Raw genomic sequence first — 17,059 nt, 5'->3', positions numbered from 1 at the left:
TCAGGTCTCCTTCTTCTGCTCTTTTCATTATCCTCTCTTATCCTTATGCCCTTTTCTTTTCTCTGTTATTCTATTCGTACTAAGACATCGGCTTCCTCTTGCATTTAGCCCTTGTCTCTTCTAATTATTTGCATCTTAGCTTCCTGAACTAATTATGGTTAATGGTCATATTTATTTGTGTGGCTTCGTTTATATATACAACCGATCCTTCTCTTTGATACTGGATATTTGGCTTCCGTTAATTAATCCTATTTTGCTAATGGTTCCTCTGAGTACCCATCCCTTTTATTTTCTTATTTAACCCTTTCGTCTTCTTTTCCATGGATTATTGTTTCTGCAAGTTTATCCTGCTTTGTAATCACAAGGCAGAGGTGGTCCTTTGTCACGTTTTACTTTCTATCGTTGGTAATTTATGAGAATTGCGTGCGACTGTTTATATTCTTTTCAACGCCTTCGTGTTCATGATTCTCTGTACTTTACTTACGGCTCTGGTCCCATTGTGCCTGGGCGCTGGCTGTGTCGTGCTGGCCATATTTCACTCTTCCACCTTGGAGGTCAGGTTACAATTGACAAAACTGTTTATCTATTGTATTGCGTTTCACGATGTGAGTTTACTGGTGGTTACGGGAATCCTCTCTTATTTTTAGCCCATGGTCATAGTGTCTGGCCTTGACCCAAAGATCTTACCTTTCATTAGTTGTTCTTCGCTACGGTAGTATTATCCACAGGGGGTGACAGGGTATCGCACATGGCCCTTTTGCTCGAACTGCTCTCTATGGCATTAAGAATAATTTCTCATCGGATTTAACAGGGCATACGGTGTTGGCATAAGCTGTGCTGTGTAGTCATTACTTTAAATTTAACTTAACTTCTTCTAGTATAACCTATTCTCCTCCTTAATTAATTATTCCCTGGCCTACATGGCATTACCGTGTTATGCTATTAAATAGGATTTAATATTTTCTTCTCGGACTGTTGGATCTTTATATTCGGTCAGTACTATTTAATTTAAGACTAGGGTCACTGGGTTGTCGTGCTGTGGTTTGGGTGCATATTTGGTGGGGGTCGTTATGGCTGTTTGTAACTTATTAATAAATAGCTGCTCCATCGGGTAGATTTATTTCATGTAATGACATCACTTGAGATGCCCCGTTTGATATCTTAGTGCACTTGGACATTTGGTGGTGGTGTGGCTCTTGACTCTGTCGCACCAGGCATCTTGTCCCTTTGCTGGCGGTTGATTTATGATCAATTACGAGTGTAGCGGTTTGAGGATGGCGCATGCCACCTATACCCAAGTTAAACTTTACTACTTTTTTACTATTTTACTACTTTACCATGGTCCCCTGTTATTAAGAGCGGCTTTTGTCGACTCCAGATGTTTGTCATATGCTGCGCTCGGTTTCCTTTGATTCTGGTAACCGTGTATCATGGTTAATTTTGTTGCTTGCGTCCTTCCCTTATTTTGTTTAAATATATTAAATAGTGGTGGTCGGTATGACAACTTATACAATTAAATGTCGCTCTCTTCTTGGATACCTATTTATAATTATATTTTATCCCTTCACAACTATATTCTTACTCCGTTAATGGCAAGGTGGGTCTTCTCACTTTACCATATTTCTGTAGTTATATTAAGCGAGTATTAATCTCTGAGGTGGGGGTTTTATTGCGTTCAACGCCGCTTTCGCTGCCGGGGTTTGATGTGCTGGGCGACTGAGCATTTGCGTATGGCTGGTAAACTTATGAATTCATCCTATTATCTCTGCTTACTTACCTACTTACTTACTCTGATCCTGTACAATTTTCTGTAATATCCATTCTTCTTTCCTTTTCCTTTCCTTTTCTTTTCTTGTTTGTTCATAGTTATATTCTTCTCTTTATTTAGGTTTCCAGTTAAACGTTTGATGTTCTCCGCGTGATCAGCGTGGATTAATTTTACATTATGGGGGGGGGGGGGTTTGGATTAGTTATTAAATAGTGCAGTATGGCTGTTCTGGATATAATTAGGGTTTTGTTTCCTCAATCTTGGTTACATAACATTTAATGGTAGTTCATCAGGCTTCTTTTCCTCCCTACGTAGCTTGATAGTAGTTAGGTGGTGCCACGCCTGTGATTATTGTATGAACCTTTTCTGTTGTTTTATGATCTATCTGTGGGATACCCTTATAGACTGCTTCTTACAATATGTCGTTCATTGTCTATACCTTTCTAATTATCACTTAGTGCGACATGTTTTAGTTGTACGGTCTGACTGATTGTCTTAGCTGAGTCGTAAGTGGTATTATCGCTTCTTATATAATCTGCTTGTTGCTCTGCATGGTCCCTGTTTCTTCAGCCTACACCGGTCCTGACTCCTGTTTAAGTATTGTCTTTTGCCATTGCCCACAGGGCGTGAATGACATGGAGTCATCTGATGAAGCAGGAGGGATTTTGAATAATTTAATTATTCTGTTATGTTTTACTCGACATTCTTGCGGTTATATCTTGCATCGTTTAACTTCTTTTGGGTTTTAGGGATTGATTAGTGGTATGATACTATTTGGTTGGTTTACTATAATACGAATCGTTAGATCATTTAAGCCTGATTAAACTCGTTATTTCAAATACTGGTGGTACTGGCCATTGGATGCTTTGGTCTTAGACTTAATGCCTTAATGGGGCAGGTTAATCTTTTTTATCCCATTACTTTCTTCAGGCTTGATTTCTTTTACCTTCTCGCAGTTAAATGTAAATGCATTTAATATCATTGATTATCACCTTTAGCTTTTGATTTCTCAAATGTAGTTTGTCTCGATTGGCTGGTACAGTTGCTCTTGACTGATGTTGTAATTGAAATACAGGTTTAAATTTCTTTATTAACGAAACTCCACCCGTTGTGATAATAGTTGTGCATTAAACATTGCTGTTGCGTGGTAACTTTAATCTTATAAATTGTAGGATTGTCTAACTTATCTGGGATGTTCCCTTAAGTTAAAGGAGCGTTTGGTTTCTGCCTGAGAGTTATTATTGTTTTTATTTTAACTAGTAATTGGGACTCGGTCGAATTATCCTGGATGTATAATAGGGTAGGCTTTTATTCTACTCTTTAGTTTCATAGTGATTGCTCACGTTACGGGATGGCTAATTTACAAATCTAGCATTTAGGTAATCTCTTAATATCGCAAGGAGTTTTTGTTTATTAGTTTAACTCTCTCTTTATATTTAATTCTCAGTACTTAGTCCTTTGTGGGATTATTTGCAATAATAAATTAGGTGACATTGATCTATTGCGTGTAATTGCATAAATAATGTTATTGATAATTCTAATTTAATGGCATTTGAATTGAGATTTATTTGAGCACTGAACATTCTACAGGCGAGATGATGTATCGATAGCTGTTCTTTTCATTTAATAAGGTACATTTTAGTATGCTAATCTATAACTATTAGTCTATGATTTAAAGTTAACATTTTTTCTTATATTTATCACTTGTCCGGGTTGCAGTATCCCGCCACGGCTGTGCGTAGGTTTGAATGGCGGGAAAGCTTGAATGAACCTCGCACTTTCGCCTGATGAGCGCTTCAATCGCGGTAAATATACATGGTGTGCGTATTACGAAATCAAGTGAGGAAATCGCGTTATGGTACATAGGAGTGAAGGTGGGATACCCCTTATATTCTCCAAATTATTTAACCTGTTTTCACCGCATGGTGGCGCCACATCGGCATTGTGCGCGAGAACTGGCCAATCGGAGCTAGGCTGCGCATGAAATGTCATAAGTTGATTCTGGAATGGTTATGGTATGCTTGGCATCGGTTTCTTGTAGCTTTTTGCTGTGTTGATATCTGTCAAGGGCTGGCTGTCAATATGGATGTATTCTCTCCACTCTAGATTTAAAACTTTCAGTTAAACGTTGAACGAGAACAATGTTTATTAATCTTATATTATGGGAGGTCTGGATCAGTTAAATGGCGCAGTGTAGTTATTCTGGGACATAATTAGGGTTGGGTTTCCCAATCTTGGTTTATATAACATCTAGCGGTAGTCCACCAGCTTTCTTTTCCCTCTTACGCAGCTTGATATGTGTTAGGTTGTAACACGCCTTTGATTATTGTATGAACCTTCTTTCTTTTGGTCTCTTTATGAACTATTTGTAGGATACCCTTATTGACTACATCCTACAATATGTCATTCATCGTCTACCTTATACCTTTCTAATTATCACTTAGTGCGACATGTTCTAGTTGCACGGTGTGACTGATTGCCTTAGCTGAGTCGTAAGTGGTATTATGGCTTCTTAATTAACCTGCTCGTTGCTTAGCATAGTCCCTGTTTCTCCAGCCTACACCAGTCCTGACTCCTGTTTTAGTATTGTCTTTTGCCATTGTCCACAGGGCGGGAATGACCTGGAGTCATTTGATGGAGTCGGGAGGGATTTTGAATAAAATTAACTGTTCTGTTATGTTTTTTCGACATTCTTGGGGTGATATCTTTGCATTGTTTAACTTCTTTTGGGATAAAGGGATTGGTTGGTGTTATGATCCTATGACTTTTGTTTGACTTACTATAATACGAATCGTTTAGATCATTATTAAGCTTGATTAAACTTGTTATTTCAAATACTGGTGGCACTGGCCATTGGATGCTTTGGTCTTAGACTTAACGCCTTGTTGGGGCAGGCTAATCTTTTATTATCCCATTACTTTCTTCAGGCTTGATTTCTTTTACCTTCTCGCAGTTAAATGTAAATGCATTTAATATCATTGATTTTCACCTTTAGCTTTTGATTTCTCAGATGTAGTTTGTCTCGATTGGCTGGTGCAGTTGCTCTTGATTGATGCTATAATTGAAATACAGGTTTAAATTTCTTTATTAGCGAAACTCCATCCGTTGTGATAATATTTGTGCATTAACATTGCTGTTGCGTGGTAACTTAGTCTTATAAATTCTAGGATTGTCTAACTCATCTGGATGTTCCCTTAAGTTAAAGGAGCGTTTGGTTTCTGCCTGACAGTTATTATTGTCTTTATTTTAACTAGTAATTGGGACTCGGTTGAATTATCCTGGATGTATAATAGGGTAGGCTTTTATTCTACTCTTTATTTTCATAGTGATTGCTCGCGTTACGGGATGGCTAATTTACAAATCTAACATTTAGGTGATCTCTTAATATCGCAAGGAGTTTTCTGTTTATTAGTTTACTCTCTCTTTATATTTAATTCTCAGTACTTAGTCCTTTGTGGGATTGTTTGCAATAATAAATTAGGTAACATTGATTTATTGCATGTAATTGCATAAATAATGTTATTGATAATTCTAGTTTAATGGCATTTGAATTGAGATTTATTTGAGCACTGAACATTCTACAGGCGAGATGACGTATCGATAGCTGTTCTTTTCATTTAATAAGTATCCCGCCACGGCTGTGCGTCGGTTTGAATGGTGGAAAGCTGGAATGAACTTCGCACTTTCGCCTGATTGGCGCATCAATCGCGGTAAATATACATGGGGTGCGTATTACGAAATCAAGTGAGGAAATCGCGTTATGGTACATAGGAGTGAAGGTGGGATACCCCTTATATTCTCCAAATTATTTAACCGGTTTTCACCGCATGGTGGCGCCACATCGGCATTGTGCGCGAACACTGGCCAATCGGAGCCGGGCTGCGCATGAAATGTCAGAAGTTGGTTCTGGAATGGTTATGGTAGGCTTGGCATCGGTTTCTTGTAGCTTTTTACTGTGTTGATATCTGTTAGGGGCCGGCTGTCAATATGGATGTATTCTCTCCACTCTAGATTTAAAACTTTCAGTTAACGTTGAACGAGAACAATGTTTATTAATCTTACATTATGGGAGGTCTGGATCAGTTAAATGGCGCAGTGTAGTTATTCTGGGACATAATTAGGGTTGGGTTTCCAAATCTTGGTTTATATAACATCTAGCGGTAGTTCACCAGCTTTCTTTTCCCTCTTACGCAGCTTGATATGTGTTAGGTTGTAATACGCCTTTGATTATTGTATGAACCTTCTTTCTTCTGGTTTCTTTATGAACTATCTGTAGGATACCCTTATAAACTACTTCCTGCAATATGTGGTTCATTGTCTACTTGGTACCTTTCTAATTTTCACTTAGTGCGACATGTTCTAGTTGCATGGTGTGAATGATTGCTTTATCTGACTCATAGGTGGTATTATGGCTTCTTAATTAGCCTGGTCATTGCTTTGCTTAGTTCCTGTTTATTCTCCTGCCTACACCGGTCCTTACTCCTATTTTAAGTATTGTCTATTGCCGTTGCCCGCGGGGCGTGCCTGACTTTGATTCATTTGAGGAAATCAGGAAGGACTTTTGAGTAAATTAACTATTCTGTCATGTTTGTATTTGACATTCTTGGGGTTATACCTTTGCACTGTTTAACTTCTTTGGGGATAGAGGGATTGGTTAGTGTTTTGATGCGATATGGTTTGGCTTATTATAATACAAATAGTTTAGATCATTCTAAAGCTTGATTAAACTCGTTATTTTGAATTATGCCTTACTATTGCTTCATTCTTCTTTAATAACTTTAATTGACTACTTCATCAATCATTCGCTCATTCTGTCATTTTGTCACTGTTTATTCATTCTGAATGAAATTGAATTAAAGTAATTGTTATGATTGAGTTTATTTTCACTTATGACGTTATTAAGTTCTGTACCTGGTATTAATATATTCTGTTTGCCTCCATACGGTTATTCTATTCCATATTCTATATTTTCTATATTTAATATATATATATATTTATATTTTATATATGTCAATTATTTGTATCACGTTATCTTTGTTATTGCTCTTTATTTATCTGATTATCGCCTTTTGATTTTGATTTTATTTTGTTGTCTGTTCATCTCTGATGCTTCTTAGGCATCTTATATTCTTTGATATTCTTTAATTCAATTTATTCATGACGTCTCTCTCTTGTAATAATGTGGCTTTTCATTAGGGTGTGCTGTTTCTGTTAAATTCAATATTCATGTCGTCTGGATGGGTTATTGCTGTTATTCTGTAGTATATTTTCGCAATTATCTTACCTTGTTTCCTTTCCTTTCTCCTTTTCTTTTCTTTCTTTTTCTTCTTTTCTTTTCTTCCTTATGAGTGGTGATTCAGCTCTTATATTCTTCATCTTCTCCTTAAACTATTCATTCCATGCTGCTTTGACACTTTGGGGCTTTGACATATGGGGTTATGTTTCTGTAATAATTCTCAGATGCAATCTTATCTCTAAATTTGACTTTTCTATGGCTTATTCTACTTTATCTTACTCATATTGTATTGTTTTGTATTTTGTTTTCTCGCTCTTCTGATGCATTCACTTCTTTCTTTCTTTCTTTCATTATTCACTCTCTCATTCATTCATTCAGATTATTGGAAGCTATGGGTATGATGTGATTCTTCTGTAGTTTCATTTCTATGATGATTAGTGGTTCTATTTAGTCAAATGCTGTGATTCTGCGTGGTTTTGTTATAATTTAAGTGTTTTATTTACTTTCCTTTATCTATTATTTAGTCTGTACACTGATATTGTGTTATTAATTATGTACTGCATATTTATTTGACTTACTTGTCGCTTTAGGTACTTTATATATTGATGCGTCATTTAATTATTACTCTTTTTGCATTTGCTTTGATGTGATCAGTTGTCATTTATTACCATTTATTCAACTTATAATCCATTTTGATTTTGATAAAATACATTGTTGTTGATAATCTCTACGGTTTTATTTTATTGAATTCACTCTTTGTATTCAGTATTTCATTTTAGTGTGTTTTATTTGTTTTACACTGTATTATATTACATTACATTATACTTAAATTATTTACATTAAGGATGCAACCTTCACTTTATATTTTATGCCTTACTATTGCTTCATTCTTCTTTAATAACTTTAATTGTCTTCTTCATCGATCATTCGCTCATTCTGTCATTTTGTCACTGTTTATTCATTCTGAACGAAATTGAATTAAAGTAATTGTTATGATTGAGTTTATTTTCACTTATGATGTTATTAAGTTCTGTACCTGGTATTAATATATTTTGTTTGCCTCCATACGGTTATTCTATTCTATATTTATATTTTCTATATTTTCTATATTTAATATATTTATATTTTATATATGCCAATTATTTGTATCACGTTATCTCTTTTATTGCTCTTTATTTATCTTATTATCGCCTTTTGATTTTGATTTTATTTGTTGTCTGTTCATCTCTGATATATCTTAGGCATCTTTATATTCTCTGATATTCTTTAATTCAATTTATTCATGACGTCTCTCTCTTGTAATATTGTGGCTCTTCATGAGGGTGTGCTGTTTCTGTAAGATTGAATATTCATGTTGTTTGGATGGGTTATTGCTGTTATTCTTTTGTGTATTATTGCAGTTATCTTACTTTGGTTTCCTTTACAGGCGTTGTTTGATTTTGATTTCGATTTTAAGCTCGATTTTGATTTTTACCTGGTTAACTGTTTATGTTATTTATTCTATTTGTCTATTCGGCCTCTCTTTCCTTGACGGTTTCTTTAAATTTTATATTTTTGTGCAACTCGTTCTGCGTCGGGATAATTTACGTGCGCGGCGTGCCCTGCGATCCGCGCAATCTACGGACTTGTTCGGGTTGATGATTTTATATTACTGATTGTTTATTAATCTTTATTTATATTTATATATATGTTTTATTTCATTCATTTAATACAAGCAGGCATGATATGTGATTTATTTTATTCAGGAGAAATTATAACCGTTGCATTGACTTATCTATTAATTAATTTATTTTGATTATGGTTCATTTAGGTTTACTGTCGCTTTTATTTGAATACAGTTAACTTTACCCTTTCGTTAATAGGATTGTATACCAGGTTTATCTTTGTAGGTAAGCCTGATGGTAAGTATGGCTTCCTAGGATTGCGCGGCCGCACGCTGGATAGTTCTACGGTCGGTAACTGTTTAGCGGGCAACTGGCGCGTGGTGGGTGACTACTGCGCGGCAGATAATTTGTCTTTGGATAACCGTTACGGAATGATCGGCCGAGTGTGGTTGTGTAGTTAGTTGAATGGATGTGGCTGGTAATATCTTTCTGCTGTTGCTTTGGATGGTTGTCAATTAGGGATAATTTTTAATTATTATTAATGATAGTGTAGCGTACTTTATTTTACTCGGATATTAGGACGAGTTGTACCTGCTCATTTCATACTTTGTTTTGTTTTCGTATTATCTCTCTTTCATAATCTCTTAATTTCTGATACTTGTAAAGTAGTTTCACTGCCGGTATTTTCGACTGGAATAGTAGTTATTTAATTTCTCATCTTACTGGGGGCTCTGCCCCCCAGACCCCCCCTCAAACTGGCCTGACCTGGCACCAATGCACCAATTTATATGGATACTTCTTTTCGCATTTAAAACGGGGCCTTCTGCCCAAACTAGTATGGGCGATTGTGGTTGGGTGGGATTTGGGGGGTCCTAATTTTGAGGGCGATGGACTTGGTTGTGCGTACTCATGGCTGTGCTCAGCTTGGGTGGCATGTTCCTTGGGGTGGTTTCGGTCAGTGTTTGGTGGTGTTTTGAATTTGCATTGTCTCTCTTTCGTTGTGTCCTTATAGCCTCTTGGCTTGTGATGGTTGGGGGGTGGCTCCATTGTCGGTGTTTTCAGCTGGAGTGGTGGTTTGGTGTGGTTTGGTCTGTTGATTGAGGGGCTCTGCCCCCGCAAACCCTCCCCCCTGGAGCTTCCCTGACTAAGCGCCAATTCATTTGGATTCTTATTTTCATGCTTAAAGGCGGGGTATTCTGTTCAGGCTGGGGTGGGTGATTGTTGGCTGCGATCTGGGGAGTTGCCATCGTGAGGGTGATGGATTTGGGTTGTGTGTACTCAGTATTATGTTTTTGCTCGGGTGATATTTTACTCGGAGCGGTTTCGGTTGGTGTTTTGAGGTGTCTCGTTTTGTATTGTCTCTCCTTCGTGGTGTCTTGTGACCTCCCAGTTTCTGATATTTGGGAGGTGGTGTCGTTGTCGGTGTTCTCGACTGGGGTGGTAGCGGGGTGTTTGGTTTGTATTGTTGACTGAGAGGCCCCCCCGGACCCCCCCCCTTAAACTGCCCTAGCCTAACACCAGTATACCAATTTATTTGGATACTTCTTTTCATTCTTAAACGGGGCCTTCTGCCTAAACTAGTATGGGCAGTTATTGTTAGTTGGGATCTTGGGGGTCGTCATTTTGAAGGGGACAGTTTCGAGCTGTATCTGCTCATTATACCTATTAGGTTTTGTTTTGTATCATTTCTCTTGTGTATTGTATAGTTATCTTATTTTTTTGTCATAATCTCTTAATTTCTGATATTGTAAAGCAATTTCATAGCCGGTATCCTTATTGGAATAATAGTAATACATTTGATATGTTGTTTATTGGGGGGGGCTTCGCCCCCCCAAACCCCCCCCTCCTTAAATTATCCCAACCCAACAGCAACAGCTGTGCAACAGTGTAACAATACATTTCCTCTGATTCTTATTTTCTTGCTTAAAGTGTGGCCTTCCGCCCTAACTAATGGGAACATTGCTAGGTACGATCCTGCGGGTGGCCATTTTGAGGGGGGATAGACTTGAGCTGTACCTGCTCATATTGTACTGTTGCTCAATTGAGATATTGCTTGAATGATTCCAGTTAATATTTTGTAGTATAATGTTTCTCATTCGTATTAATATTATTATTTTCATTTTCTTTCTCTAAATTTCTTTATTTTACTTTTCATGCATTTCGTTCGCGGTCCATTCACTCATTTATTTCACTCATTTATTGGATTTGAGTGGTGTGGATTGGGTTAGGGTTTGTGGTGGGATGGCAGCTGTTTTGTGCGGATGTGTCGTTTGGAATGGGACAAATTGAGGGTTGCACTCTGAAAGAGGCGTAATTCCTTCGGTTCCTGGTCGTTGCCAAGGAGAAAGCCCTGACCTCGCTTATGCAGGCGGGTGAATGGATGGCGCGACCACCCGTCGAGTTGGGTATCCTCCGGTTCCTGGTCGTGGCCGAAGAGAAAGCTTTCCTGACCTCGCTTATGGCAGGCTGGTGAAGACATGGCGCGATCACCCGTTGAGCAGGAGCTCCGGTTCCTGATCGTGGCCGAAGATGAAACCTTGCTGAAGCAGGTGAACACATGGCGCGATCACCCGTTGAGCAGGAGCTCCGGTTCCTGGTCGTGGCCGAAGAGAAAGCTTTCCTGACCTCGCTTATGGCAGGCTGGTGAAGACATGGCGCGATCACCCGTTGAGCAGGAGCTCCGGTTCCTGATCGTGGCCGAAGATAAAGCCCTGTGGAGCAGGTGAACACATGGCGCGATCACCCGTTGAGCAGGAGCTCCGGTTCCTGGTCGTGGCCGAAGAGAAAGCTTTCCTAACCTCGCTGGTGGCAGGCAGGTGAAGTACGGGCGCGATCACCCGTTGAGCAGGGGTGCTCCGGTTCCTGGTCGTGGCCGAAGAGAAAGCTTTCCTGACCTCGCTTATGGCAGGCTGGTGAAGAGAAGGCACGGTCACTGCGGGTTGGTGTGATCCTTGAGGATATCCCCCCGTTGCCGACCGTTGCTGATGGGGCGGTCAACCGGAAGGATACGATGTCCCGGTTCCTGATCGTTCCCGAAGAGGAAGCCCTGACTTGGCGTTCTGCCTGGCAGGTGAATCGGGGGGGCGACCACCCGTCGAGTTGGGTATCCTCCGGTTCCTGGTCGTTACCGAAGAGCAAGCCCTGACCTCGCTTACGCAGGCTGGTGAATGGATGGCGCGACCACCCGTCGAGTTGAGTGTATCCTCCGGTTCCTGGTCGTGGCCGAAGACTGGTGAATGGATGGCGCGACCACCCGTCGAGTTGAGTGTATCCTCCGGTTCCTGGTCGTGGCCGAAGAAAAAGCTTCCTGACCTCGCTACGGCAGGCTGGTGAAGACATGGCGCGATCACCCGTTGAGCGGATGGGCTCCGGTTCCTGATCGTGGCCGAAGAAAAATCCTGTGCTTTACCGTACAGGTTGAAACGTCCTACCGCTTGATCGGAGGTGTAACGGCGTGGATCCTCAATCGCTTATAGCTTGATTGTGCGCATGGCGGATTGAGGGTGGACGAAAGCGTGATGAAAGCTAGGGAGCCGAAGCGCCGTTGCGGCTATCGCTGTGTTCACGTGGGATGTCCTCTCAGGACGAAACGGTTCCGGCGGCCTACGTCAGGGGAGGGGTTTTTAGTGGGTAGTGTATCTGGCCGCGGACTCCCCTTCCGGGTACCGCTAGGTCGCCTCTTCTGGGCTGTGACCTTACACACTGTTGGGCTGAAATCTGACTCCGTTTGGAGTTGGGTTGCCAGGTTGCCCTCTTCCGGGGTTGCCTCTTTGGGTTTGCCCCCGCCAAATGGGCGCCAGGCCCCCCTTCTGGGGATACGAGTCCCACACTGCCCGGGTCCTCTCCTAGCCGAATAGTGCGACGAGAGGGTAGCCCGCGCGTGCGCAAATGCATTTTCCTCTTCCATTAAACCAAAACAAAAAAAAAGGTTAGGTTAGGTTAGGTTAGGTTAGGTTAGGTTAGGTTAGGTTAGGTTGGGTTAGGTTAGGTTAGGTTAGGTTAGGTATTACATTGCATTATATTACACTGTGTTGCTTTACCCTATATTATTACATTATGCTGGTCGTGGCTTTCACTTTATACTTTATGCTTCCTATTCACTTCATTCTCTTTAATTTCTTTATTAATAACTTCACTGATAATTCGTTCATTCTTTCACTCCGTTATTGTTCATTCATTCTGTATTAACTGAATTAAAGTTACTGTTATGATTTAGTTTAATTTTATATTTATGGTGGTACAAAGTGTTGTAGATTAAATTAATATATTTATGGTTTGCTTTGATGCGGTTATTCTATATTCAATATACTTATATTTTATATTTAGTTATTTGTGCCGCGTTATCACTGTTTATCACTATTCATTTTATTTTACTGTCGTTTCCTTGGTTGTCACCTGTTATATCCTTGGATATTCTGATTCTTTTTTGATATTCGTTAATTCAATTAATTCATGATGTCTCTCTCAGGTATTGGTATTTTATAGTTCTGTCATAATAGGGTGACAGTGTGCTTCTCTGTGGGAATTAATGTGCATGTTATTAAGTTGTGCTATTCCTGTTTATTTTATGGTGCGTTGTTACAATTATTATCTTACCTTGCTTGTTTCCTTTTTCTGAGTTGACTATCAGGCTTTTTAGTAGGTAATCTTGTTCTTGTTCCCATTCTTAACGAGTCTTCTTACACTCTTCTTGCTTTCTGTTGACAATCCTTGTTTTGACACATTAGGGGTTAGGGTTAAGGTTATGTATATTCTGTTACCCGACATCTTTGAAGGTGTCTATTCTATGGTTTATGTTATCTATGGTTATATTATTTTGAAATTCACTGTATCTATGCTATACCTTCACGGTATCATTCATTCTTATTTTCTTTTCTTTTATATCACAGTGTATTGTGCTGGTTATTTTGCTTGCACATTACACTTTACGGCTTGCAGTACACTTTCCCATTTTCATTTTCACTTCCTCTTCGCTTTTTCTTATTTCTTTATTTACTCAATTTCTCGGTTCCTCAATTTCCCAGTTTCTTAATTTCTATAGTTGTGCTCACAGTCATATATTCAATCTTTCGTTATTCACTTATTATTCACTCATTACTATTTATTTATTCAGTCATTCATTCGTTCTTTGCTCATTGTTTATCTGATTAATAGTCAAAGGGTTTAATTTATTTACTCTAATTTCTTTCCTTTGTGCTGACAAGCGGTGTCCACAATTATTTACGGTTTATGATTTATAATTTATAATTTGTAGTTTATAATTTATGATTTAACTTGTAGGCTATTCTGGTTAAGAGATGGAATATTGTAGCTAATAATCTGTACGATTGTACTATATTATTTCATTAAACACACTTCTTGTATTTGTATTTTACTTTAGTATAATACCTTCTGTTTTACATTATATTACGTGACACTACGTTATATTGCGGAACATTACATTATTACATTATCATACTATGTTGATTACTACCTTCGCTCTGTCACTGTTCATTCGTCCTCAATAAAATTGAACTAAAGTAACTGTTATGATTTAGTTTATTTTAACACACGATGGTACAAAGTTCTGTAGATTGTATTAGTATTAATATATTTATGATTTGCTTCCATGGTTATTCTTTATTTTATATTGTATTTAATATATTTATTATTACTCTAATTTATTAGGTTGCGTTATCGCTGTTATACATTTTGTTTCATTATCGCTTCTTGATTTGTTCTTTCCCTGTGCATCTTTGATATTCATTAATGTTTTGGTGTTCCTTTGATTTCCTTAATCCAGCTTATTCATGACGTCTTTCTCTGGTCATAATGTTGCTCTTCCATGATGGTGGGCTGTTTCTGTAATTTAAATTTAATAGTCATGTCATCAGTATGGGTAATTACTGTTGTTTTATAGTATGTTGCATTACCTTACCTTGTTTCCTTTCTTTTCTTTTCCTTTTCAGTTGCAATTCAGTTCTCTTATTCAATGTCGTTCCTTTTAGCTAGTCCTTGCATGCTAGTTTTGACACCGTGGCTTTGGCGCATTAGGGTTTGCTGAAAATAATTGTCATTTGTCTTTGTTATCTCATCTCTGAATTTTACTTTTCAATGGTTTATTTTACTTTACCTTACTCGTACTTGCTAGTATTCTGTTGTTTCTCTTTTCCTTGATTTATTCATTCATTCATTCATTCATTTATTCATTATTTGTTATTCATTCATTTATTTATCTATTCTGACCAGTTGAGGTTGGTGATTTGATTTGATTTATCTTAATTAATTTTGCTATTCTTCTGTGATGATGAGTGGTTTTGTCCATTCAAATGCTTTCATGCTGCGCGGGTTCTGTTTAATTTCACCATTTTAAATATTAGTTTAGAATACTTTACTTATTGATTGATTGATTGATTTATTCTTACACTATGCAGTAGCATAGTGTTTAACTGAATTACACAGTTTATATTTGATTTGAATATTTACGTGTTGTTTATTTCCTTTTGAAATGTCATGAAATAATTGGTTCTATGTACATTTGCATTGACACAATCACTTATCATCCACCATTTACCATTTAACATATAATTTACTTTGGTATAGAAATAGAGTATTTAGTTAATAAGCTTTACGGTTATATTTTGAGTCTTTTGAGTCTACTTCTTGTATTTTATATTCTACTTTATTTATTATATAACATTTGTTTACATTATTATATTACATTGCATTATATTACACTGCGTTGCTTTACCCTATATTATTGCATTATGCTGGTCGTGACTTTCACTTTATACTTTACGCTTCCTATTCACTTCATTCTCTTTAATTTCTTTATTAATAACTTCACTGATAATTCGTTCATTCTTTCACTCCGTTATTGTTCATTCATTCTGTATTAACTGAATTAAAGTTACTGTTACGATTTGGTTTAATTTTATATTTATGGTGGTACAAAGTGTTGTAGATTAAATTAATATATTTATGGTTTGCTTTGATGCGGTTATTCTATATTCAATATACTTATATTTTATATTTAGTTATTTGTGCCGCGTTATCACTGTTTATCACTATTTATTTTATTTTACTGTCGTTTCCTTGGTTGTCGCCTGTTATATCCTTGGATATTCTGATTCTTCTTTGATATTCTTTAATTCAATTAATTCATGATGTCTATCTCTGGTATTGTTATTTTATAGTTCTGTCGTAATAGGGTGACAGTGTGCTTTTCTGTGGGAATTAATATGCATGTTATTAAGTTGTGCTATTCCTGTTTATTTTATGGTGCGTTGTTACAATTATTGTAATTATTATCTTACCTTGCTTGTTTCCTTTTTCTGAGTTGACTATCAGGCTTTTTAGTAGGTAATCTTGTTCTTGTTCCCATTCTTAACGAGTCTTCTTACACTGTTCTTGCTTCCTGTTGACAATCCTTGTTTTGACACATTAGGGGTTAGGGTTAAGGTTATATCTCTGTATATATTCTGTCACCCGACATCTTGAAGGTGTCTATTTTATGGTTTATATTATCTGTGGTTATATTATTTTGAAATTCATTTCATTGTATCTATACTATACCTTCACGGTATTTCATTCTTTCTTTCTTTATTTCTTTCTTTATTTTAAATTCTTTATTCTTATTTTCTTAATTCCTCAATTCTCCTTTATTATTTAATCACCTTAATCGCGTTTAATTATGTTATTCCGTTTATTATTATTGATTATTATTTACTATTATTGACTATTATTTACTGTTTATTATTTGTTTATTATTCACTATTGTATTCATCTGTCAGCTGTTACTTTACTTTACTTTACTTTATTTTTAGTTTTTAGCTTTTAGCTTTTAGCTTTTAGCTTTTAGCGTTTGCCTTTAGCTTTCAGCTGTTATTTACTTATTGTTTATGGGATGTTCTAATCATGGGCTTCATGGGCCCCGTGGGCTCATGGGTTATTATCCATCATTCACTGTAGTTAGATAGATGGATTGTCGCATTTACATTCAAAGCATGCTTATCATGAGTGAGTGAGCATTTGAGTGTTTGTGTGTGAGTGTAAAGCATGTATGGGACATGTCATCGAGGGTTGCAGCGTACGAAGAGGTGGCGCGGTCACGCCGGGATGGTGTGATCCTTGAGGATATCCCCCCGGTGCCGACCGTTGTCGAAGAAAAATATGTTCCTGCCTCTGCAGGTCGGCGTGATGACCTCAGGGATAAGGCACATCATCAGCAACCTACCAGGCGGACGAAGAGGGGGCACGGCCAACTGTGGAGATACGATGTCCCTGTCCTGGCCGTGCTGAAGTACAACCCCTGTCCTGGCATTAGTGCTAGGTAGGCGAAGAGGTGGCGCGGTCACGCCGGGAAGGCGCGATCCTGGAGGATGCCCCGGTGCCGATCGTTGCTGAAGAAAACGGCCTGTCCTCGTGGCAGGTCAGGTGGGCGTGATGACATCTAGGAAAAGCCACATCATC

General features: G+C 37.9%; 1 long non-coding RNA gene across 1 annotated transcript; it reads right to left on the bottom strand.

The window, feature by feature from the left end:
- Positions 1-14,128: 14,128 nt before the first annotated feature.
- LOC123988960 lies at positions 14,129-16,247 on the bottom strand. Its single transcript, XR_006830338.1, has 4 exons — positions 15,904-16,247; positions 14,721-15,814; positions 14,526-14,647; positions 14,129-14,449 (listed from the first exon to the last, which is right to left on the bottom strand). It is a non-coding gene; the product is annotated as an uncharacterized LOC123988960 (long non-coding RNA).
- Positions 16,248-17,059: the final 812 nt, after the last annotated feature.

Source organism: Osmia bicornis, unplaced genomic scaffold, assembly GCF_907164935.1.
Source record: "Osmia bicornis bicornis unplaced genomic scaffold, iOsmBic2.1, whole genome shotgun sequence".
Lineage (NCBI taxonomy): Eukaryota > Metazoa > Arthropoda > Insecta > Hymenoptera > Megachilidae > Osmia > Osmia bicornis.
Note: the sequence above shows the minus strand (reverse complement) of the source record. Positions and strands in the feature narration are given on the sequence as shown.